The 27,151-nt window shown below is 41.7% G+C and overlaps 1 protein-coding gene across 1 annotated transcript in view; it reads right to left on the bottom strand.

Annotated features, from left to right (window-relative positions):
- Maml2 (mastermind like transcriptional coactivator 2) overlaps positions 1-27,151 on the bottom strand; it is a 320,597-nt gene that overhangs the window by 206,160 nt on the left and 87,286 nt on the right.

Raw genomic sequence — 27,151 nt, 5'->3', positions numbered from 1 at the left:
TTACCTCCCTGTTATCAGTGAGGATATTGCAGAACTTGAAAGCTAAGTGGGACTCTTTACTCCAACCATCAGTCATACCTATGATACAGCCTTTTGTGACCGCTAAGAGCTGCACCGACAAGCTTTGTCTTAAATGCAAGGTAGAAACAAGATCAGTTTCCTGGCATGCAGGAGTATGTGTGTGAGTTTGGAACTAACCCATACTACCAAGGAATACTGGGATTTTGTTAATACCAGGACACATTAATAGAGATGGAAGGATCAAGGTTACCTGTGTTCTTCTGCACTGTTTATTTCCAATGACTAAGTTCAAGTTCTCTTACACAAAAAGTGAAAGGAAAACCATGCACTGTACTCTGGCCCCTTGTGCTTTGATGACACCACAAACCCTTCATGGTCTCTGGCCACAGTGTTGTACCAGGACATTGTGCCATCTTCGTCAGTAGCCTTTGGTGAATATCTGTGGGCTCAATTAATGGACAGGTGTTCAGACTGCAGGGATTTCCTGAACTTTGAGGTAACATATTGCCCTTTGATGTAGAATCTTTGTGGGTTTTTTCTCCCTGGTAAAAACCTAGTGACTTTTTGAAAGCAGACATTCACAGTGAGAAACAACTCATCACAACAGAGCTCACAACGCTGGCTCTGGAAGATGTTGGTACAAACTAAAGGATTTTTCAGTTTCTGATTATTTAGACTTAAGGCGGTTAATTGACTTTGCTGCAAAACCTGAGGAATGACATGTTCATCGTTCCATGTCCATCAAAACACAGAGACAGTTCTGGGCTTTTCCTTCTGCCTCTGTGCTGACATCATGGACAAATCTCCATGTTTATAGCCCTTCAGTGTGAATCATCTGTTTTGTGTCCTCTGTCATTCTGGAAACAATGTAATGCTAAAGGACCAGGCTTTACTGAAGTTAGAGACCACACCTTTAACATTATTCCTCTGGGGATAGCAAACAATATTGTTTCAGCATCACAGATGAACCATTTATAGTTATGAAATCCCCTTCCTATTTGTGTTTTTTTGTTTGTTTGTTTGTTTTTAAGCAGGGGATCTCTACGTAGCCCTGGCTGTCTCGGAACTCACTCTGTAGACCAGGCTGGCCTTGAACTCAGAGACTTCTCTGCCTCCTGAGTGCTGGGTTTAAAAGTGTGCACCATCATGCCTGGATGGCCATGAGCCACTTATGGAGCTATGTAAGAGTAGTTGTCAGTCACAAACCCAAATCCTGTTGAGATCTTGTTTTCCCCTTAGCATTTCGAAAATCTGAGTGGTGGTTCTTTCCAACTAGCTACCTACTTTAGTGCTTTATGGTCCTGCTTTTTCTACCAAAAGTTTCCAGTCTCAGAAATATTCAGTGTTAACAGAGAGCAGCTAATATTTGCCATGTTTGCAGGTGCAAGCAAAAGGGGAGGTCAATACAACAAGTCCTCAGCAGCCATATTGACTAGAGCTCTCTTAACTGTCTTCCATGTGTTTCTCTTTCCCACTGGCTTCACCTCTGTTTCCAGAACAAAGTCACTCCCTGTATTCCACCCTTTCTGTTCCCACTTTCTGCTTCACATGGACCCATGCAGAGGCTATGTTGTTGTTTCTGGTAGAGTCTAGTGACATTCTTAAAAGCAAACAATTTCACAGTGAAAAGCATTTTGAAGATAAAGTGGTCAGCTGGTAGCTCCTATAACCCCCAGCTCAAACTAACACTGAGCGGTGACAGCACCCCTCTTGGAGAACAAATTTTCTTCTGGGGAGAGCTCCATGTTTCTTGAACATGCATGAAATACATTTATGGAAAGGTGTTCAGATGCATGGTCACCCTCAGCTTCTGCCTCATGAGCAGCACCATAAGCCTCCCTCTGCTCCTGCTGCCTTCCTGGAACCCACAATGTCTTCCCCTAATCTGGGAAAGTTTTTCTCTGATTGCCACAGTGAACATGTCAAAGGACAGGTCTTTGGGAGGGCAGGAAGGAGCTGGGCAGCATCCCATAGGTAAGAACAGGCAAATGAATTAGCTTCTTAAGTCTTAGCTTTCAGCATGACAGCCAAGGTACCAGTCCTCAGCAGTGTCAAGTATCCACTCCATCGATGCTTCCATGTTCTAATCTGCAGATCAGGATGAACATCCTGGCAGCATGATGTTCCCAAGAGGTGCTTGCTGTGGTAGAAAACCTTACAAGGTAAAGCAATGCCTGTGTGTCCTAAAGTTAATCACATGTATGTCCTCAATGGCAATTTAATAGAGCATGCTAGATTTGTTATTAGCTTATTTTTATAAAAATTCTGCAATGATAAGATTAATTTCCAAAAAACTCACATTTCACTTCATTTAAATTATTTTTGTTTTAAGTTTTGTGCATAGTAGTGGCCTTTTGCATTGTACCTTCCATTTTGCTGAAAATTATAGACTTAAGAAAATAGCCTGTAAATACAGGAAATAATTTTTATTTTTATGTTTGTTTAATTTATATCCTATGGTTAAAGTATACTGAAGCTGTGTAGATTATGAAAAAAATATATTTTAATTTTATATAAAAGTAATTGAGCCCAAGGCGTTTTTTTATACTAGGAAAGCACCTTGCCTTTCAGCTAAATCTCCAGCTCACATTTTACTTTTAATATTTTACAATGAGAAGTTTATATCTTGCATACAGAAAGCAAGTTACATAAAAATCTTTGTTATAGCAACAGCAGTATGGGTTCTTTAGAAACAAAGATTAAACATGAGTGATGCAGAAGCCAAAAGTGCTTGTGGCTTCTGAGGCAGATCTTTTCCCAGAACCCATTTATGGCAGTTCTGACATGCTTTCTGGCCTCTCTGGACACTGCACTCATGTGTATATATCCCCACATGGAGATGCACACACAGAGACATAAAATAAATCTTCTTAAAGCTACAGATTAATTACTACTACACTAACTGTGTGTGGCTTCATGTTATTAACTAATGGAAGCATCGCCAACCCAGTCAGGGAATACCCATGTTTGCATGATAATAAATGTGTGTATCATCATGGTTATTGTGGTAAGTTCCATATGTGTCTTTCATATGTGACTTTCCATATGTGTCCCATTTTCCTCATTGTGGGTGTGTGTTTCTTCAGGCAGGATGTTTAACTGCTTGTCTGATATACACCTGTTTATTCTCCAGACATATGCAGTCTGGACCACAAGCGCAGATTTGCCCAGATAGTTCCTTCCTTTAGAAAGCTAATAGTAGTACTGTCTTCCAAAAGCTTTTCTAACCATGGCTGTTTAGGGGGCAACTAAAGTGATTTTCCCCTATTGACCTTCTCTTACATGGTAGCTTGGTTTACAGATAGGAATGAAAGAATAAGAAACCCAAACTTAAATTCTTTGATTTTTTTCTTAAATCAAGTTTTGCTCTGGGTTTGATTTGCCATATCCCAATCCTCAGTAGGGTGAATTGGTTCAGTTGAAAGGCCTGGGCTTCCCATGAGGCAGTAATTAAAACACCTTTACCCCTAAGACTAGTGAGGACTGCAGATGACACATGCAATATACTTAGAGACAGTGATCAGGAAGTAAACTGTTGTTATTATCATGTTATACACTCCTAAGTATTAATCTGTTCTTTCCTCACTGATGCAAAACTCTAACTCTACTACCCAGCATGGGCCTTAAGCCATTCCTAACACTCTAGTGTATCCTTCCATTCTAGAAGTGTAGCCTTCCCCCAATTTCACTATGGTTCCCCCAGGAGACCTACACTACTCAGCTCTACACCTTTACTCCCACAATGCCATCTTTTGTATGGATACCTTCTTCCGAACTTCAAACAGTGCTTCCCCAAGATGTCTTCCCAACCTCTACCTTTTGTAGATATTTTCTCTCTGTGTGTGTTCCCATAGCAGTCCCCCGTTACTCTTATAAAGCCTAAAGTAGTGACCCAGATACACAGTTCTGTGTGCATGTCCTTGTCTCCTCTGCACTGTCTGCTTCTTTGCGATAAATGCTGTGTCTTTTTTTTTTTTTTTTTTTTTAAAAAAAACTCTACACCCATTTACATTCAGTTTAGTACAGGGAGGATACAGCCAATTGTTTTAAATTTAAATTTGTTGAGTCAACTTCAGAGGAACAAAAGGAAAAATAAATAAACAGAATCAGGTCATTACATGGTTTCTTAAACAACTAACAATTCTTTCTTTCTTATGATCCTAAATGCTTTGATTTTGTTTCATTTTTAGAAGGCGTCATGCATATTGGAAGACATTTTGCTAATTTCCAGGAAAAGTACTTTGTTTAAAAACACTTATTGACAAACTGAACACTGGGAAACACTGAATCATTTAAAATAGCAGATAATTTATGCAAATATATCAAACAAATTTCCATATTTACATATTCTCTTGATTTTTCAATGTCCACAAATTCTTGTCTGCCTCTCCTTTCAAAAGGTAGAAACTCACTACCCCCTCATTATCATCTCCCCTTGTTCAGGAGCAAGGGCAATGGTTTTCCAGCAGGGAGACTTGGTCAAAAAGGACATGGATCTTTCCAGGGTTGCTTACTGTCAGTGGGTAGGATGTTCATTTGCTCAGGATCCTGCCAAGGGCCACCTAAGTGAATGTAGAGGCAGAGCTTCCAGCCATTCAAACCTTCCTATGGTAGCAGATGGCCTCACTGAGACCTCAGGAATCAGATGGGCAAGGGCTGCTATCCCATGATGCTAATTTGGGAGTTAAGCATCATCTACAACAGAACCAACACAGGTACACAGTATATTATGAGTGTTCTCACTGTTGGCAGTCATGGTTTTACATCCACGATCTTTAATCTCTGAAATTAAGACAAAACCCAAGCTGGTCTCCAAGAAACCGTGCCCTGGAACCACCTCCATGTGACAGAAGTGCCCACTGTCATTCACTCATTCCATCAATAATATACTTAACAAACGCTTATTAGCCAGTCATATTTCAAATGCTTCATCTCTTGGTGTATTTTGCCATCTTACCAGACAGCATGAGGCTTCAGGTCAGTTTGGTATATACTTACTGTGAGAAAAGTTACTTAATAAGTGATTTTTATAATGGAGAAGGGATTTGAGCGGAACTTAAGAAAAGGCCTGAGGTTAATTACAGTTTTAACAGGTAGGGTCCCAAGCAATGTGAAAACTGACAGTTTTAGGCTTTTAAGTAAAAGGTAGTGGGTCTCAGGGTGCCAGATGACTAGAATTCTGTGAAATGGTCTTTCTGCCTGTGAAAGCAATCACTGTCAATAATACCACCCTTAGGAAGAGGGACAGTGACATTAATGGTAAGAAAAATATTCCATCAGTAAAACATCCCCTAATTAACACTAATCTGTTCCCCGGAAAAGCTGCTTGAGAGGGAAGCGATTTTCTCCCCACATGCCAAACTGCCAAGCAGTAATTTGGAAAATTTTCCATTTAGTTTCAAGGAATATTAAAAGGCTTCACTGAGCAAGAATTAAAAGTGAATCTATTACCAATCTCATGTAATATATTTAAGATATGATCTTTTACAAGCAATGTCAATTCCTAATTGAACATAGTGGCTAAAATCCACTAACTCTTGCTATCTTCAGGACTGACATCTACCTTCCTTCCTTTTCTTTGTCATAAAAATGCATTTACTGAAGTATTGGACAGCATGTAATCTCAGAAACTGCAATGCAATGATAGACACAGTCCTGGCTCTCATTAACCCTCTGAGGAAAAATCAGATAAAATCAGCAGAAAACAAACATTAAAATCACATTAGATGGGGCTGGAAAGATGGTTTAGCAATCAAGAGCATGCATGTACTGCTCTTTCAGAGGACCCCAAGTTTGATTCCCAGCATCCTGTTGGGTGGTTCATAACCACCTGTCCCTCCGGCTGCAGGGGATCCAACACCTCTGGGATCTTTGAACGCAACACATAGACACACATATGCATAATTTAAAAATAAAGTAAATCTTTTTTTAATTGCATGAAACTATTGAGTTTGTGTCATTCATTTGGGAAACCCAAAGAAAATTTAAGTTTAATTGGTGGACCTGATATAGGCTGAACCTGACAAATCGTTATGTACCAAAAAAATTTCACAGAATCAGTGATGTGTGACCTTTGACATATGTTCATCCTTCGAATGCTCTGTTTCTTCATGGCCAAGTGGAGATAAAGCAGAATGTCCACATTAGCTTGCCGTATGTGAGAAATGCACACGGCTGCGTTTATCATTAGTTTTAACCTCTCACAAGAGTGCATTGTTATCACCATCCCCCATCTTCAGCAAATGAAGTCTTTAAAAACTTAGTTCTCAAAGCATTATTATTATTATTTTGTTGTCCAGGCAACTAGGAGAGGAAGGTCTCCAGGAATCCGTGCTGGTCACCTTTGGCCTGGCCCCTCCCACTGGCATGAGCTTCCTTGAACCCCTGTGTCCATAATCCTCAGCTTGAATTTTTGGTTTCTTACCTATCTACTAGCACCGCTTTAATGTAGGTTGCTTTTCCCCTTTGCCAAACACGGGATTCCCAGGATCGGACAGCTTCTCTGACTGCTAGGCTAGGAGAACGCAAAAGCCTTTCCGCTTCCCTCACTTGCAAAGCTATTCCCAGAACAGCCCTGCAGCGCTGACTTCCTGCTCCAATTAGCAGAGTGTTCAGCAAGAAAGGGAATGGCCACTCATAATCTTGCCCCGCCCCCCATTTGGACATTTCAGCTTCTTGGACAAGAAATCATGGCCACTAAAAAAGCCCTCACACTAAGCAAGGCTTTCACCGGCTTGCTTAGTCACTTCCACCAGACAAGACCAGACCAGGCCAGACCAGATCAGACCAGGCCAGACCAGACTAGACAAGCCTAACTCTCATAAAGGTCCTGGCTCCTGGACCCTCACGTGTTCATCAGGTCTTAACAGTGTGACCATGAATTCCATTGTGGTGAAGCGGCTGCTGGCTGGCTGGGGAAGGGGGGGGGCATGGTCTAGCCATTCACAAGCAATTTGGAAGTCTGCTGATATAGGCACCCCAGGAGCTAGGCTCTCTTTTATATGACTATGTCCATGTATTAGATTGTAAAGTTCTCTTTGATAGTTTTTAAATGTATTAATTATTTTCTGAAAGTCCGGTGACTTCTGTTGAAAAATAAAAGTTCTTTATTCTCATACCTCCAAAGGTAGAGCTTCATAGGGCAAGCTATAGAAATACAGACCTTTTTAGTCAGTGTAGGGTTTAAATGAAGCAAAAAGAAAAAGCAGTCTCCAGGCAGGAAAAAAAAAAAAACTAACAAAGACTTTTACTTCTTACTAAACAAGTTAAGAATGTCTGAACAAAACATCTCAAACCTGGCTGGTGCCAGAATTTCTCAGATAAGTCAGGAGAGGAGAAAAGTCTGTTTCCTTCTGAAGCACCAAGAAATCACGGACAGCAAGAGGGAAGGTTGACAGTGAAGACACCCGCAGGAGCACCCTAGAACCACATCTTACATAGATTGCAGAGGCATGCGGCTGTTTTCTATTTAATTTTGCTCAGGTCAGTTCCTGCAGAATAGCCCTACTCTCCTTCAGGAAGCCCTCCACATTCAGGGGCTCCCAGGGTCCCTTGGTGTCCCCTTGGTCTACCTGGCTGGATGAGTATCAGGTGTCTTGTCATAAAACCTCCCTGCTGTCATCCTGTCCATCTTGACTGTAAGAGCCCTAACTACAGACATGAAGACAGATACAGATGAACTCACTAGCCAATCTACAAATGTTTTCTTCAAAAAATGACTAAGAATAAACATCAGAACGAGCCTTTCTTCCCAGGACCAGGATCAACAACACAGCCCTCAACATCAGAAATTCTCAATCATTACAGGTGCTTATTTCTCTTTTGAAGCCACTGGTGGACTCTCGGCTGCAGAGAAAGCCAGTTACATGGTGTCTACTTGCATTTAATCTTCTGCCCTGCAAAAATCACAGATGCACATGAGAGGCAGGAAGGTGGGTCACATGAGAAACAGACATGTATTTACAGAATTCTGATGTTCTAGAACCAGAGAGGCCTTTTCTTAAGTGGAGAAGCACCATGTTGAGGCTGCAGGTGTTATTTTTATCAGCACTTAGCACATTTTCAGAATTGTTATCCCCAATAGAATAACCTGAAAATTGAAATAGCTTTTTAAAAAAGAATTTTAATTAAATGTGGACTGTTTAATAAAAAAAACAAGTATGAGTATTACTAGTTCCATTTTTAGAAAGAAAATCCTAGGCACCTCAGCATGAAGACACTATAGATAGATAACTAGTCTGGAATAGTCTGTCCTGATTTCAATAGAACATGGATACAACTTTAACACTATGCAAAACTTCTGGGTTTTTAAAAGACACACTAAAATCCATTATTATGTGTTTTCAAAATTTTTTCTTCTCAAATATTGGTACAACTTCTCAATCTAAATTCTGTACTTCATTCAATGGTCTTTTAAGGGATTGCACATATTATTTTATCTTTCTTGAAAACATGCTTAAATTCCATTTCCTTATTTGTGTGGAGGTGGTGGGGAACATGCATGTGGAAGGTTGGAGGACAATCAGGCTTGGTGGGAAGTTCCTTTATGCACCAAGCTGTCTTGCTGGCCCTATTTTTCAATGGTTTACATGCTTACTTTGAATTTTCGAAAAGGAAGTAATGAAACATGGGAAGAGTGGGTTGTATATGAACTTCATAGCTTCCTCTATACAGAGATGGAGACTGTAGATGGGTAAGTGAATAGGTAGAGATGCCAAATGGTTTATAGGCTATTATATAGGCGCATCTGAATCTTTCTGATTTCCAAGGATAAACCACATCACACTATGTTGATTCCTTTTTGGCTGATAGGAAATTTACAGCCTGCTTCTTCCGGTTCTGTGATTCCATCTATGCATTTCTTTGTGGGTGATCCTCATGAGAAGAGGAGAAGACACTAATGTGTGCAGTACGAGCACAACAGATATACATCTGTCTAGCTAGGGAAAGCCTCACCTCTGTGCCCCCAGTGCCTTGCCGTAGGTTACCACATTCTCTCTGTATTTACATCCAATGTTCTCGTGGTCATATGAGATAATGAGCACTGAACTGTGTCCAGTAAGTCAGGAAATAATGAGCTATGTGTCGTTCTAAACTCAGACAGGGCATGGGAATTCAATAAATCAGTAGACATGGTTGAAAAAGAAACCAATGTTTTCCTGATTTCAGCTGTTACTTAAGATAACATATAAGCCAAACAATATAAATATTGGGAATTTAACTATTATGTACCTCTCTGCATGAGAAATCTTACCAACTCCCAGATCAAATCTGTTTTTTCTTTCTTTTGCCTTCAGTGCCCCATTGATAGCATCCAAAACACTTGATTGTACTTGTTTTAAACACCATCCTTGTAAATATTAAGTTCCCAAGGAAAGGGACTCTTTCTTCTTTATCTTTCAGTTCCTAACTTTAATAACACTGGAAAATGGTCAGTGTCAAATACGTTGACGTTGATTTCTGGAATATGGAGCAGATAATGTGGAGAGTATCTCATTAAGGACATTACACCAGAGTTGCAGGGGTAATTCATCACTCAACGCTGAGGAAGGCAAAGGAAGGCAACTCTCATAAGTACACAAAGCCTAAGGAAAGATAGATGTGAGATGATATACAAGCTATACAGGGGCAGATATTTTAAAAAGAAAATCAACTGGGAGGGCCTAGGGATATGGCTCAGTTGCTAAGTGCTTGCTGTGCAAGCACAAGGACCTGAGTTCAAATATTCAGCACCCACATAAAAGGCTAAGCACAGTGAGTGGTGTGCTGTAACACCAGATTTGGTAAGCAGAAACAGGCTGATTTCTGGAGTTCTCTGGCTAGATGATCTAGTAGAAACAATGAGTTCCACGTTAGTGAGAGACTCTGTCTCAAAAAGTAAATGGAGAGCAAATGAGGAAGATACCCAATATAGACCCAATATTGACCTGTGGCCTACACACAGACACACACATGTATACACATCTGCATATACATTCACAGTCACATGTACTCGTGCACAGAAACACACCAACTAAAAATAAGACCAAACCAGCAACTAGTCAAGTATATTTTAAACCATGAAATAAAAATCGTGACACTTGAGGAGAAAGTTGGTTACTCATGAGATCACAGGGAGTGACAGAACAATAATGCCAGCTGGGATAGCAAGCGTTTTAGGAAGTACTATTCACAGTCCACTCCCTCCCTTGGTGGCATGCAGCCCACCCAGTGCCGTGGCAGGTGTACCCTTAGGTTCTCATTCTTTGAATACGTGACCCAAGGCTTTCCAAGTGCTAGTGGCTGCAATGGCTACATGTAGCTGACCTGAAGACATGTGAAGTGGTAGCCTGAGGGCATGGTGTCTTGTGACACTGAACAACCACATCTGCTAATGAGAACTGATGGACTGGGACCCTTGTGAGCCTGCTTGATGGAGCAACACTCTGGCCGCTGTGTTCGAGAGTCTAAAGGCCAGGATTTAACCTTAGCACTTCCTTGCCTGTGGGTGCTCACAGTCTTCTCTTAAATATCACATAGCTTGCTGGCCATGACCCATGAGCTTTCTCTTCAAAAGGCTGTGTGGATTATGTGCTTAACAGTACACTCTAAACCACTTGAGAGAGATCCAAGATAACATATAATTAAGTGAGGAAATTTTTGGCATAAACCAAAAGTACTACAAAAATTCCAAGAGGGAAAAGAGCCTTGTGGTGGGGGCAGCTTCTCAATGGCCTGTGGTCCTATGAGAGGGCCTGATTCCTATGTGGAAGCTAGGCAGTAGTGAAGGAAGGGCCTGGACTGGTAGATATAGAAGCCAGAATGCTGCCTCATGCTACTGAAACACCAGAATTACAGCTCAGATCAAGTCATCTGTGTTTTATGCCCTTCAGAATAACACCTGGGAATTGATGTCAACAAGGGAGAAATCAGTCTTCCTATTTGAAGTTGAAACTGTGAGCATTAACAGAACTCAGCACACAAACAGGTGCCTAGCAGAAGACATATACTAAGCTTTTAATTATCTGCCTCTTCAGTGGAGTGGATGCTGCCATCTCTTCAGTGAAAACACTTACACCAATCTGTAAGGCAAAGCCAGAAGGAAGAGCAGCATTGACGCCTAAAGCAAACGAGCTTGAGAACTAAGCAGGACATTCCACTGAATTTGTTCCAGAGACTAGCAAGATGGTAAAGAGGGGAGCTTTGCTGCGGCTAGTTCCCACTTACAGAAATTATTTAACACCTTTTCACTCAAATACTCTCCAGAAATTTTCCCAGAGAGAGAAACAGTTTTCACCAGAGCAATGTTGATGGGGGCAGGGAGGTTAATGTTCACAGGCTTTCCCTGCCTAATAACAGCTCGGCACAGGAGAAATTAAGCAGGGCATAGGCAAGAACTAGGTTGTTTTCTTCTAGATCATGATGTCTTCTTACCTGTCGTGTGGTATCTAGCAAAGGAGGGAAGCAAGGAGCAGAGCATAGAGTGATGAGGAAGAGGAGCAGGGAGCCAGATGTGTGACCTTGCAGTGATGGTGGGTGAGCGTGCAAAATTAGATCTCCCACCTCTCCCAATCCCTTGCTTCAATCAGCACTGTCTTCCCTCTCTGCTAACTTTCTTTACTACATTTAGTCTTGTTTCTGGCTTGAGACCAGCAAACACTATGTGGTTACTAAAGGGCCATTTTTAAACAACGGCATGAGTGGAGGAATAGGATGCTGTGTCGCAGATTTGCTTTACTAAAATTGCACGGCTCTAACTTCTGCATTCTCATCCCTCAGGTACCAAACCTATCCCAGCATGCATTTGTAGTGAGCAGCGAGCTCTTCATTCTAGGGCAGCTACTGCCACAGGGCATGTCCTTAGACTTGCCTTATGAAGTTATCTCTTCTTCCCTGTCTCTCTTTTCCTCTGTCTCTGTCTCTGTCTCTCTCTGTCTCTCTCACATACCACACACACACACACACACACACACAAACACACACTGACACCACCTTCCACGTGTATTTACATACCTCACACACCCACATACCACCCCCCCACTGCCTCACACTTACATACCATACATACTCACAGACCATACACTCACACATACATACTTCCATACCCCCCACACCTGCATACATATGCTTGAAAACTTTAAAAAAAACTGTAAAACCGTTTTTATGGTCTACGAACAATTTTGCACAGTTATATACATTTAGGAAGTCTTTCATTTCTTTCCATTTCTTAACTGCTGTTCAGCCACAGAGTTCTTGAATCATTTCTGGAAACAGTGGTCCATATTCAGATTTTAAAGCCAAACAGCAGTTAATAATAACAGTGGTCACAGGATGTCTCTATAGTAAGTGTCAGTGTCCCGGAGGTATACGGAAACGTAACTCTTACATATGTAACTAGAACAAGAGTGACAGGAGGACAATCCTGAAGAATGACTCTTCAATACTTGAAATCCCTCCTGAACAACCTTTTCTTGGGAAAGCTATAAAAAGAGTCAGTTTTGCCTGAGTCAGAGCAATTTATCTAACAGTACCTCCCAGAGCCATGAGAAGCTGGCATTCTCTATGACAGATCAAATTTGGAAGGTTGCTCATAAAGCTCCCCAAGATATCTGCCCTCATTTTCTCCTTTAGATCTGGAGGAAAGGTCATCACAAACCTGGCCTATCAACAGTTTTGTAAATAAAGTTTTAACGTAGTAACACTGACATATTCTTTTGTTTACACATTATCTGTGGCTGTTCTGTGACTTTAAGGGTACACATGAATCATTCAGATAATATATATCTATATCTATATCTATATTCCAGCATATTTGGAATCTGGCTCTTTGTACACAAGTTTGCTGACCCTTGCCCTACAAGGACTTCCTTCTTCCATCTGTCCTTCGGACTACATAAGGATATCAGGTTTGTAGACCTGCTCCCCTCTCTCTAGTAACTTCTGTGTAACCTGAGACAAAAGTTGCTTCCCTTTGCTTAACTTCTTGTTTGCAAAGTTAAGGAGGTTGGTTTGGGTGATCCCCTACTCATTGTTCAATTTCTTCTAAATTTCTGTGTTCTAAGGAAAATGACAGCTTTCTTTATCGTGTTGTTTTCAACCAGGAATGCATATGAATTAAAAAAGCATACTTTTCACAAAACCCAAGAGACATTTCAAATCTTTTCTAGTATTCGATAATGAAGCAACCCACCTTGTTACCTATCATGGCTATGCTGCAGGCTGCAGATGTGCTTCAGAGAGCACAATGGCAGTAAAATCTGCTGCACATTAGGAACACATCTGGTTCACTCTTTCCTACCAGAGACACCCTACCCTCCTTCTGCAAGAAAAGAATGCTCTTCTTAGTAGCATTGTGTAAGTTAGGCGAGTGTCCTTTCGCTGCTGCAGTGCTGGGGCACTAGGAGAAGCGACAGGAGTTATCACACTCAAAGGTACTTTAGAATTCCTGATGGAGGCAAAGCTCTCTTGCCTTAGTAGAAATGGGGTTTCTTTCTGTCAAAATCTTGGGTGCCATTGGCATGTTCTGCATGGTACAATTTCTTCATTAGACACTTAGCATAACCCTGGATGAAAGAAATGTCAGTACAGCAAGAACAATCCTGTTTCCCAAACCCCCATAAAAGCCTGTGGATCCTTCACTAGCTGCTGCCTTGACAAAATAAAAGATGTGAGAGGTTATGTTATCTTAAAAGTGAAATCATAGAGGGGGCAGAAAACACACCAGACTTCAATGATAATAGCTATCATTTTAAACCTGAAGTCCTATTATCTGTAAAATAAACATTTCTCTTACACATTCTTTCTTCCTGATAAATAAAAGTGTCGGGGGATTTTTTGAGTCTCTGAACCAAAAGGTATTGATTCTTAGTTTCCATAGCAGGAGATTTTGATTGCAGACAAGCACACATGGAATTCAGAAGGAACAATGGATACGCTCCACTTTAAAACATGATATTTCAAAACAGAACAAAGTGGCTTCCAAGTGGAACCACTTGAGATATTTTTTACAAAACCCAAAGAGAAGTAAGTAACCCTATGGATGGCAGATAGCATTTTGAGCTTGGTTACCATCTTTTCCAGAAACAGCTTGCATGCCACAGGGATAGCTCCACATAGAGTACACACTCTTTAGCATGTGTAGGGACCCAGGTCTTACTTGTGTGTTTTACCTTGCAAGAAAAGGAAGTAAGTTCCGTCTGTCATTTCTGCTTGATTATCTCCCCAAATCCTGAAGAACAGCACCACTTCCTTCTCCCTTTCCCTCCCTCTCTGAAACCTCCAAACTGGATGCTGACATCTTTCAGAGTAAGCATGGGTCAAAATGAATTTCAAGAAACGTAAACTGGCATATCTGCACCAGAAGAGCAGCAGTGGTGAGCTGATGCCCTGAGCCGAGACTCTCTCTGGCCCCTCCCTCCCCACCGATGTCTGTATTTTGTAGGCTGTTACCTTCTCTCCTTGGCTCTCCTTCTCCTCATCCTGTGAGTCTCATTTCTGATCCACTCCTCTCTAGCCTTTGAAATGCTTTGAGAATAGAAGAGGCTTATAAAAACCATCCTTTTATTTGGAAAGTCTTCCTGGATGACCTCAGCCCATGTTGATCTCTACCTTCCTGAAGTCCTTTGAGACTCATGGCCTAACCCAGACAATTAACACCTTATTATCCTTGGCTCTGACAGCCTGCACCACACATACACTTCGTTTTGATAATTATTTCACATGAGTTTCCTCTCCCTAATTAAGCTGTCAGCTTCTTGTGAGCAGAGCCATCTTCCCTGGTGCATAGTAAACAACCCATTTTCTCCTTTTTTCTCAATCAACAGAAGTTTCCATAGGACTTTCACAAAGGTCATCTGTTAGTTGTGCCATGGGTGGCTTCAAACCAAACCTACGGAACAGAACAGCAACAGGGCAGAAAAGCCTCAAACTTCCAATGAGAAATTTAAAACAGAATATCAAGATTAGACTAAAGAGAGTGGTTCAGACATTACTTGCAGGACAGAGTGTCTAACTATTTAAAGGGGATTTAAATAAATAAGAAGAAACGTGCACACATGTGCTTGAGTGCGCGCGCATGCGCGCGCTCAAACACACACACACACACACACACACACACACACACACACACACACACACCTAATAGCCATGTGAAATTTTCCTGACAGATCAAGTAAATGATGGCAAGATGAAGCAATTCATCACTTCATTGGTAAAAGAATCATGTGTTGAATGTGCCTGTGCATACAACATATCTGGAAAATGAAACACTCCTTTACAGCATGTATAGTTTCTTCACAGCTCATAGATTTCCATGGTTTATGCTTTGCTCAATACTTAGAATGCTTAATACTGCAATGAAAAGAAACTGTTAAGCCAATGGCTATTTCAAGAAACATTTTTGTTTAAATGGTGACCCAAGAACTCAAACATCTGTTGTAGCTAGCAACATCAACTGAGTTCACTCACTATATTGATAAAATTTGGAAAATTGCTCAATATTCCACTTTGTTCTGCTCATAAAGACTCAGTCTGATGCTTTCCATGCCACCAAATTAGTGCCTAAGTGGTTAAAGTAACATAAGAGCTTTCGCATGTATCATGCCACCAATGTTCTAAAGAGAATTAGAACTGAGGCACCAAGCTCTGGGCACAAGCAATTAATACAGAACTGTAGTAGCTTAGCCGGGGTTTTCATTAATACCCTGCTAGGCTGTGAGTTAAGTGTCTCATGCTAGACCACCTCACATGTGACCTCTGTGAAGGGGTCACATATAGGCATGGAACAACATTCAGACATCCGACACAGAACAAACCGAGCCATGGAATACATGTGTTATGTTTCAAGTCAAATAACACATTCTTTACTTCCAAGTGTGAGATTTATTTTTTCTGTAAGTGGCTAACCTCTGGAAACAATTTGTGAGGCCAGAGAAAAAGAACCCAATTTCAAATGAAAACTCACTGCTGTCCCTGTGGTGGCTTTCCCATGACCACTGTGAGTATCACTACTCCAAACGTTTTCACAAAGAAGGCTCAGTTCAACTCCTGGATTGGTGATTCCCATCCTTCTCCATGGTTCCCATCCTCCCCATGATTCCCACCCTTCCCATGGTTTCCACCCCTCCCATGGTTCCCACCCTCCCATGGTTCCCACCCCTCCCCATGGTTCCCACCCTCCCCTTCCCTCTAAGGTTCTGTAGCTAATGTTTCTGCAGACAGAACTGTTAGAGACTTGATGTCTACAGGAGAGTGTGTTATTATTCATGATCAGAAGGTTGCTAGAAGAATTAGGTAACAAGTGTGTGAACTTAACATGTGTCTGGTAGGAAGGATTGTTCAGGCAGGAATGTGTTCACACGGGGAGGTAAGTTTATCAAGTCATCAGCTGAGAACAGTGCGTGGAATCACTTTGAAGAAAGAGAACTGAACAAAAAGAATTTGTAAAGGGCAACTTTAAAAGGAGTTATTATCTAAACCAGTTAAATAAGCATCTGCTTTGGTTGCAGGAGTCTTGAGAAAACAGAAAATGAAAATATGTTTTGGTCAAAGTTCTAGTTAAAAATGTCAAGACTGGCCGGGCGTTGATGGCGCACGCCTTTAATCCTAGCACTTGGGAGGCAGAGGCAGGCGGATTTCTGTGAGTTCGAGACCAGCCTGATTTACAAGAGCTAGTTCCAGGACAGCCTCCAAAGCCACAGAGAAACCCTGTCTCGAAAAGCCAAAAAAAAAAAAAAAAAAAAAAAAAAAAAAGTCAAGACTGTCTCCAGGATTGAACCAAAGAAAAGACTCCTTGATGAGGCAAGCAGCACCTGCTGAGACAACAAGATACAAATCCGTTAACATACAGCACGGAGTCAACTCACTGGGCCCAATGGTGTGGCACATCTTAATGCATGTGGCTGCCACAAAATAAATGCTGTCTGGTTTGTTAGCTGGCTGGCAGAAACATGGAATTTGAATGGTTTGCTACTTGGAAGGAGGCAAAAAAGATCCAAGGCCCATTCTCTTCCTGAGTGATTTCCAGGAAGATATGGCAGGAAAAACTAATAGGTCCTATTGGAGATGGTTAATGCTGTGGTTGTGATGGTGGTGAAGGTGATGATGGAGGTGGTGGAGGTGGAGGTGGTGGTACTGCTGGTGGTGATGGTGGTGGTGGAGGTGGAGCTACTGCTGCTGGTGCCATCATTTCTCAGAGCTCAATTGCTTCAGGAATTGACAGGAAAGATTTCTGATACAGGATCAGGAACTTTCAGAGTTTAGGTTTCCCTAAAAGCAGAAATGGAGCACAGGCTGGGGCAGGGCGGGGGGGGGGGGGTGTAGGAGAAAGAGGAGGGGGGAAGAGGCAGGAGGAGGAGAACATGAGGGAGTGGGAGGGTTGAGTGAGGGAGAGCAAGCAAAGAGATACCTCAGTAGAGGGAGCCATTGTGAATTTAACGAGAAATCTGGCACTCGGGAAATCTCCAGGGATCTACAAGGATGACCCCAACTAAGAATCCAAGCAATAATGGAGAGACTACCTTAAATGCCCTTCCCCAATAATGAGACTGGTGACTACCTTATATGCCATCTTAGAGCCTTCATCCAGGAGCTGATGAGCTGAATTCCTGCAATCCAGTTGCAGAGAGGGAGGAGTGATGGGCAAAGGGGTCAAGACCAGGCTGTAGAAACCCACAGAAACAGCTGACCTGAGCAAGTGGGAGCTTCCTGACTCTAGACTGACAGCTGGGGAACCAGCATAAGACTGAACCAGGCCCCCTGAATATGGGTGTCAGTTGGGAGGCCTGGGTGGTCCATGGGGCCTCTGGCAGTGGAACCAGTATTTATCTCTAGTACATGAATGGACTTCGGGAGCCCATTCCCTATAGAGGGATACTCTTTCAGCCTAGATAGACCGGGGTGGGGCAAGGTCCTGACCCAAATGATGTGACTGACTTTGATGATTCCCCATGGGAGGCCTCACTCTCCCTGAGGAGTGGATGGGGATGGGATGGGGAGTTTGTGGGGGAAATGGAAGGGTGGGAGGGAGAGGGAACTGGGATTTATATGTAAAATAATATTGTTTTAATTTAAATAAAAATTAATTTTAAAAAGTCAGAATGGAATATGACTGGAATATTACCCTTCTTTGTGGTTTGTAGTTTATGTATCACAAATGGAAATGAATACATCTTGAATTTATGTTTCTAAATTCAAGCAACAGGACACAAGGAGGAAGTAATCCCAGATCAGAATTTTAGGGCTACTGTTTAGGGCTACTAACTGTCCACTTAGCATTTCCCTGTGGAGTCTGTGTTTTACTACACAGGAACAGAATAAAGGCAGCAATCTCCCTGAGGAAACATAGTCATGTTATCTAGTGGAATGGAGGACAGTGATAGTTTGTGGGTAAGTTTCAACACGTTCCGATGTATCACTCTCTGTCTTGTCCTCCAACCCCAGTGGACTATCTTTTTAACTTTTCCCTTTTTCTTTTCTTTGTGTAGCTTCATCCTCAAAACTAAATGACCCCTCCTGAGAGCATGTGAGGCCCAGGAAAACATGGAAAGCTGCAAAGCTAAAGAGGCACAGTGACATGTGGCCTTTCCTCTGGAGTACAGAGACACACAGACAGACAGGCACACGCGCGCGCGCGCGCGCACACACACACACACACACACACACACACACACACACACCACCACCACCACCACCACCACCACCACCACCAATCATTCTGGATAAGGAGAACTTTTTCAGAGGAGCTGCCTGCAAGTTGTGCAGGGAGCACCAAGAATGAAGCCCTTGTGAGTCAGCACGCACTGGAGTAGGCTTTTCAGAGATGCAGCTGCCTCTGAGTCACCCAAGCAGGGTTTGGTGGAATGCTTTCTGTGCTAAGTCATCAATGTCTTCTATCTGGAGTGAAGAGATATCTGTTTGCACTTCTCTACCCAAAGTCCTGCAGTGCAATGATTGAACCCCAAAATTCTACAGCACTGGGATTGAACCCTGGAATTCTGCAGCACTGGGATTGAACTCCAAAGTTCTGCATTGAAGGTATTGAACCCAATGGGAACACCAACACACTCCCCTGAGGGCCTGCACCACCACATAGCCCTCCAAGCACCTTGTACTGTGCTTTCGTCATTGGTAAAGCAGGCAAACTGTTGATTTTGAGCAGTGATTGGAGGGCTCAGCTGAGATCAAGAGACTGTTTCTCCTCCCAGACTTCATGGCTGTCTTCATGGGTCACAGTCTATGAGGGAATTTTAACCAACAACATTTTGTATTGCTATATAGCACTTGGGTTTGTAACTTGCACTCAAGGACAGAAACCAAGCAAAAATGATGACGCTGAGTCACCATTAAATCAACATTTGGAAACCAAATCTGCTGCTTAGTTTTCTGCTGTGATTACTCTCTCCCTGGGTTTTCCTCACAGACACAAAAAATAGCAAATATGGTTTGTTTTTCACAGCATTAGGGAAAGCTGATGAGCTGTCTGTGTCAGGGTTATAGATCCAGTGGAGTTCGTAGTATTTTTGCAATGCTTTGGCATGGCTCAATTTTAAGTGCAATTACCACATTATAATCTTGGCTAGACCTACTGTTCTAAACAATTCTCTGGTGCTCAAATGAGTCTTCCTCCAAATGAAAACTGCCCATGAAAGGGGACTATTATATTATATAAAAGTGGAAAATCTCAGAGTAAGTATAAATTCCATTTCAAGAGCATACACTATATATACACAAACTTTGAAAAAAGTTATAATTAAGATGTCTAACGCTCCTAAAATAGCACACTAATATATAATAAGTCACTGTAGGGTATGCAGGCAGCGAGCTAGAAACACTGTTAGACTTTATATGTTGAGATATTTATTTGTGTAAATCTTTCAGACGGTGAAGGTAAACACTGAATGTAGTGTGGTCAAAAGACCCTGGAATCTTTAATCTTTAAGATGTAAGGTTGCTATGAAGTACAGATTCGCCAAATGGTTTCAAATATTCTCTGTAGTTTCATCAAGTCTGTGGCCCACAAGTACCACTCATTGTTGGTTTGACACAAAGGGTGTCTTGCTTTAGCCAGCCAACCTACTCTGAAAGGCTGACTTTCGGCAACTGTATTTTATTGTCTACTAGGTGGTCCTTCTAAGCAGATAAGTATATGGCTTCCCTTTCCATCATCTACTGGGAAACCCTGGAAACAGTGTGGGGGCTTATGACCATTCTCCCTCTACAGTGGTTCCCAACATGGGTCACCCCACCCCTTCCCTGAAAGAGACATTTGCAGACATTGTTTGAGGGCTCTCACTGGAGCAGAGAAGATGATATGCTAATTCTTGGTGGAGGCCAGAGACACCATGAAACATCATATGTACAAGAGTCACCTACTTCAAAATGTCCTCAGTACGAGCATAAGAAAACACAGCAGGTATTCTGTTATCACTGGCTGACTGAGTCCGTGTCCCTCAGAAAGACACCACCAGGAAAGGTCCATGTAGCAGCATAATCCAAACCCTTTACATCCTGCTGGATCTCAGAAAAGCCACTGGATCAAGTCAGTTGGGCCCCTTGGTTGCTTTTAGAATGGGTTTGTGGAATTTGTTTAAATTCTAATTTTACGTTCTATGACTTTAGAACATACACAAATATCCTGCTGTTTTGAGCCAATTCCTTTGATCTATTTTTGGATATATTCTTGGTTCAGGTATAGTAAGTAATACTTGGGTTTTGTTCAGTTCAGAGTCTGGCAGATTAGTGGTATTCTGACTTTTGGTTTGGGTTCCCTAGTTTATGGCTTTACAGTGGTGCCTGGGTGGGTATTGTCTGAGCAGAGAACCAAGAGCACCAGGTTCTCCACTTTCTATTGCTTGATTTAAAATAATAAGACTTAAACGCAGTCTATAGCAGGCTGGAGTAATGGTGTAAACTTGGAAAGTGAGTTCAGTCCCTGGAAGGTGGAAGAAGAGAACAGACTCCACAAAGTTGTCTGACTTTTGTATACATATTGGGGCATGCATGTGTGTACCCCATCTCTCTCTTCTCTTTCTCTTTTTCCTCTTTCTTTTCTCTCTCTATCCTCTCTTCTCTATTTCCTCTCTTCTTTCTCTATCCTTTCTCTGTTCTGTCTCTTCTCTCTCTTCTTTTTCCTCCTTCTCTCTCTCCTTTCTTCTCCCTCTCTCTCCTCTCTCTTACACACATTAATTTTTAAAAATTCAAGTGGTTTATTTCATATTTTGCTTATGGAAATGTTCGGCAGTCCCACAACTTTGAATCCCCCTGCAGCTCTTTACTTGTGGACAGTGAAAAACAAGAAAGGAAAATATTTAAAGAGTCTTCAAAATCTCCAGAGATTTTAAAGTGCCCATACCCTTGTTTTGCAATGGGTCTGGTTGTGAAATCACCAGACTGAAAAACACTGGAGGAGTGGCCAGGGTGGATTTTAGTGACAAGATTTGCTTAAGGCCATAAACAAACCAAAACCATTAAAAGAAAGAAACAGAAGTGGCAGATTTCATTGTAAAATGGGGCAAATGTTTTCCAGCTGCCTTACAGGTACCGCTCAAAGTATGGTCATTGCTTTCCTACAACTTTAGTCTCTGTAAGCTGAAGAGTCTCCACACACTCAGATCATGAGAGCCATCTGCACCTGCTCACAAAACAGCTTCAAGGAGGAAGAAGAAAGTCAGCACCAAGGCTTTAACGTAAACAGACAGAAAGCTGTTTCTGGCACAGGGGTGGCCAAAGAGAAAGTGAGAGGAAGAAAGGCTAGGGGGATTCTTCTATCCACCAAGAGTCAGGATCTGGTCTCGTACTTCAGCCCGCTCTACGTGTGCCTGCCTACTCTGGCTGCACATTTAAAGGTTGGGTGGTTAAACTTCAATTCTATGTTGTTTTAAATTTTTCTTTTATGTAGCTCAGGGTTGACTGAATTACTGGCAGGAACTTTTAACTTAGGAATTCAGTCAGCTGCCCTTTCACTGTGTGTCAGAGCTGCTTTGTGTTTAGTTCCATTAGTTATCTGCTTCTGCAGCTCAGTGACATATGCACAGATACACAAACACATACATACTTACACACACACACACACACACACACACACACAGATTTACAGTCACATACATACAGATAGACAGACACACACAGTTATATACAGAGAGAGACACACACAGTCACATACAGAGAGACACATAGATATAGACATAAATTCACAGTCACATACAGACAGACAGATACACAATCACATATATACATACATACAGACAGACTGTCACATACAGAAAGAGACACACAGTCACATGCATACATACATACACACAGACAGACACATATAGACACATACACAGTCACATACAGAGAGAAATACACAGTTACATACAGAGAGACACACATAGATATAGACACAAATACTCAGTCACATATAGATAAACACACACACACACACACACACACACACACAGTCACATACATACATACATACAAACTGTCACATACAGAGACATGTACAGTAACATACATACATATAGACACATACACATATACAGATACATACACAGTCACATACAGAGACACAGTCACATACAGAGAGACACACATGGATATAGACACAAATACACAGTCACAGACAGACATACAAACAGACACACACATAGATATACACACACAGACACACAGTCACATATAAACAGACACAAACACATACAGCACACACACAGTCATACACAGACTCAGACACAGTCACACAAACATAGTCACACACACAGACATATACACATACACACAGTTACACATATATACGGTCATACATACTCATAGACACAGTCACAGCCATGCACACACAAACACATTCTCACACACACAGTCACAAACACATAGACACATACACAGTCATATACATACACATACACTCACACACAGTCACACAAACATAGTCTTACACACAGCCACAGACTGGCCCTCTGTGTTAGACTAACTAGCTAAACCCGAAATGCCGATTGTAGGAGTCTCAGATCCTCTCTTCAACACACACTGGCTCTCAGTAGAGTTTGTTTAATGTATCCTTAATAGCTTCCTTGTACTCCTCTCTGCTTTTCCGCTTCTCAATTCTGGAAAATATCAAGCTGACAAAAGAAGACATATTTAAATTGTGAACTGTCTCAGAGTTGAGCAGCCAGCCGGCCAATGGGAAGGCAATGGGCAGTAGTGGGGAGGGGCTAATTGGAGGGGGTCCAAGCTTCTGGAAAGGCCAAGGCTTCCAGCCTAAGCAGTCGAGCTATGGTTTTCCAGGGCTCAGGAGGCAGGACTCAAGTTCAATGCCATTGGTATTGCCATAGGGCAGACCCCAGCTGTGCACCTCAGATCTCTTTTGGGCTGTCAGCCGAAGCAAGGCCCAGCTGCTAGCCACTTGGGAAGCAGGAAGGGCCTCTAAAAGTCTCCACTAAGTCCTTCCTCTGTTTGATTTTTCTGGAAAACTGAGCCAAAGCAGCCTGCAGGTGCCTTGTCCCTTTGCTTAGATTTTGTGCTGGCTCCTTGGCCGAGAATTCTAGAACTAATAGTGAGAGTTGTGCTGCCTACTGCTCCATCCAGGTACTGGAGTTGTCACCTTGGAGAAAACATGTCTGCTTGAAGGGTACTTACTTGGGAATTATAAACATTTTAAACTTCACAGAGAAATGGCATCTTATGCTGCCACAGCCATGTGTTTTATGCTGAAGTGTAAAGATGTCAAATCTGATTCTTTCAATACTGTCCAGAGGTAACTGTCCCTGGTTGTGAGACTTGCCATATACATGTGGATAGAAAGCCTTGAGCTATAATAATGGAAAAATACTGATTTTCCCCAAGGTCCAACCATCAGTATACCCATTAGCAAGTTCTATAGTTACAGCCACTCGTGGTTACTTCAACAGTGAAAATAACAGCTAACATAGTGAGACCTTACTATGTACCAGTCTTAAGGCAACATTCTTTGCATGTGTTCTTTCATCGTTACAACCCTATACACTGAAGAACTACACACTGAAGAAGTACACATTGAAGAAACAGAAATTGATTTTGTTAATAATTTACTATACCCCAGAGAGTTAGCAGGCAGAAAAACCTACAACTTGAACTCATCACTAGAACACTCAAAGCATGCAGGCCACTGAACTATTCATTGCATTTGTTCATTTATCAAGCATCCTATCCATCCATCCATCTATCCATGCATCTATCTGTCCATCCATGCTCCATGCATCCATGTATCCATGCATACATGCATCCTTCCATCCATCTATCCATTGTCTATCCACTATTCACCTGCCTCACCACCTTCCCTCCCCGTCTCCCTTCCTCTGTCAAATGCTTATTGCTTGGCAATACAGTCAAGGGAAAGAAGTAAGTTGTATACAACACATGACAAACATCTATTCATCTAACTGAGGCATAACATACTTATCTTAAAATGCCAGCTAGCATGTCAGATCATCAACACATTCATACTCCACTTTAGGAATGGTGAATGAACATTATCATAACAAGAGGTTGACAGAACTGAGCAACAACAAATCCAATATTCCTTTGACATGCAAAATTATTCAAAGAATCTCTCAAAAGACCAAGTGAATTTCCTAAAGAATTTATAAGAACAAAACAAACAGCAAATGCCGCCCCCCATACTAAATTTAAGGAGCTCCAGAACTAGTAAGTTTTTCCCCAAAAGTATGCAGACTATAAGCAAAACTTTTTGACCCCTAAAATCCTCACAGTGAAGTGATCTGTGAATTAACTCTTTGGTTATTTTTAGTGTGATTCCTGAGTGTAACGGGTTGAAGGTTACTTCCATTATGTAAGCTCACACTGAAGTTGCATTTGGAATGGATCACATTAGTGATGGGGGAGGTCCTTCTGTGTATATGGTTGTCTTAGGGAAGCAAGTTTAGGAGAGAAGGAGGATTCTGGGAAATGTAGGGAAGGGAGAGAGTCACCATGTGATCCCAGGAAGAGAGGACACATAAGACTGGTGTCCTCGGTAAGACAAGTCCTTTTAAAAATATATTGATTAGTAGTTATGGTTGATAATTAAGACTGAGCTAGCAAATAAGAAATCCTAGTCATTGGCTAGCAGCATTGTAACTAATATAAGACTCTGTGTGTTATTTGGGGGCCCTAAAGCTGCAACAGAACCCAGGCAGCTGGTGGAAAGAGTTATCAGTACACATTAGTTGTGAGCTGATTTTGGCATTAGTAGGTCTATAACACTGTGGCCTCACTTAGACTGTTTCTGTCTTCAACTGAACTCACTATGATACTCAATTTTTGGCATTTCATGGTTAGTGAAGTTATAAGAGCTTATCATGCACCTGGTGGTACTATACATCCTGGAAGGTACAACAAACATGGCCTCTGTACTGGAGAAGTCTCCAGATTCATGAAAGAGACCCAAAGGTAAAGCCATATAAAGAAATAAAATAAAATAAATAAAATAAACCTTAAAGCAAGGATAGAGAGTCATAAGAAGGATAATAAGTTCATGGAAGGCCACTTCTTGTGCACAGCATCTTCTTCACTTCCTCAACAGATATTTGTTTTGTCTTGAATATCTGAGTACCATAATGTAGTTTGATCAACATTGGCTGGCATATATAACAGGGTCCCAGAAGGTGACATCCTGTCCCATTCGGTTTACAGAAGCACAATCTATGATGCTTGCACAGGGTAAGTTTGGGCAGTCCTTGGGTGTATACTTGTTTTAAAGTGGTGTGACTAGAAAGATGTTAAAGTCAGAATGTCAGAGAACATCATATACAAAAACATGGAAACTCAGCATTGAGTGATTGATGCTGTCTAGGGTGTCACAGAGCAGAGAAGACATATATTCTACCTCTCAAATGCTGTTACAAAGTCTCCTTTTGAGGGATCTACCACTGATGTTTGCCAAACTGCCTTCTAGCTACTTACGTTATAGCCATAGGTTAGCACTGCTCTTAGCCTTGGTAAGAGAAAACTCATTTTACAATGGGTTATAGTTAATGCAGAGACTCGTAACTGCTCAGTCCTAACCGGGACATCGATATCATCCTGTCCAAGGTTCAGGGAATGTTGTGGAAAAGGTAGTGGAAACTATTTAAGAGCCCAGGGATGGGAAGGATACTGTGAAATGCCGTCTTCTGGACTTGACAGGGACATTGCACTTATGAACTCAAGCATCTGTGGTTACATGTATAAGACCCATACAAGATTAGACTCATCTATATTATAGCATAGATGGGAGAAGGGTTCATTAGATCCTCATCCCTAGTTGAGGAGATATTAGTAGTTAATGGCTACTAAGTGGAATGGAATCATTTTCTTTAGTGTTGAAGCCATGGTAAGTTGCTCATATTCCATTAAGTGAACTCACACTGCTTCTCATGCAAGCAACCCTAATTAAACTTGGGTCTCTCTCTCTCTCTCTCTCTCTCTCTCTCTCTCTATCTCTCTCTCTCTCTCACACACACACACACACACACACACACACACACACACACACACACACCTCTACCTCCTGGGAAGAAAAGGTTAAGTTGGTGTGAGGGAATAAGAGAGGGTAATAGGGGTGAATATGATCAAATGTATTATACACATATAAAGATTGTTAAAGAATAAATATAAAAGAAACATAAAAATATTTTGAAGTCCCTCTGTGAGCTGTTAATTCCAAAAGTGATCCTAAGCACAGTATGGGTTTAACACTCAGAATTTCATGTAAATCCCTGCATTTGAAAGTTCAAATAGAGGGAAATGTGCCTGAATTATTTGATGGGAAACAATGAGCTTTGCCCACAAGAACATAGGAGTAAGTTCTGATTGAGTTTTCTATAAGGACAAGTATAAGGCTGTGGCTTTTCATATGGGTTGACCAACATGATATCCATCACCTGCCCTGAGGACACTCGTGGAAATGCCCAGAAGCTGTCTATTAAACACACAGAACTGCCGCCCTCAGACCACCACCTTCACAGACTCCCGTCCTGTCTCATTTTTTAACTCCAGTGAAACAAGGACATGATTTATACCCAGTCTCTTTTCTTTTCAAGTGTAGCCTGATCAAAAGAATAATTACACAGAGAGGAATTTTGCAGACAAAAACCTCGTGTGATCCTCCTAACATAAAGACCTCAGTGTGTGGCTGGAAAGCCTCTGATTTGTT

This window comes from Cricetulus griseus, chromosome 4, assembly GCF_003668045.3.
Source record: "Cricetulus griseus strain 17A/GY chromosome 4, alternate assembly CriGri-PICRH-1.0, whole genome shotgun sequence".
Lineage (NCBI taxonomy): Eukaryota > Metazoa > Chordata > Mammalia > Rodentia > Cricetidae > Cricetulus > Cricetulus griseus.
Note: the sequence above shows the minus strand (reverse complement) of the source record. Positions and strands in the feature narration are given on the sequence as shown.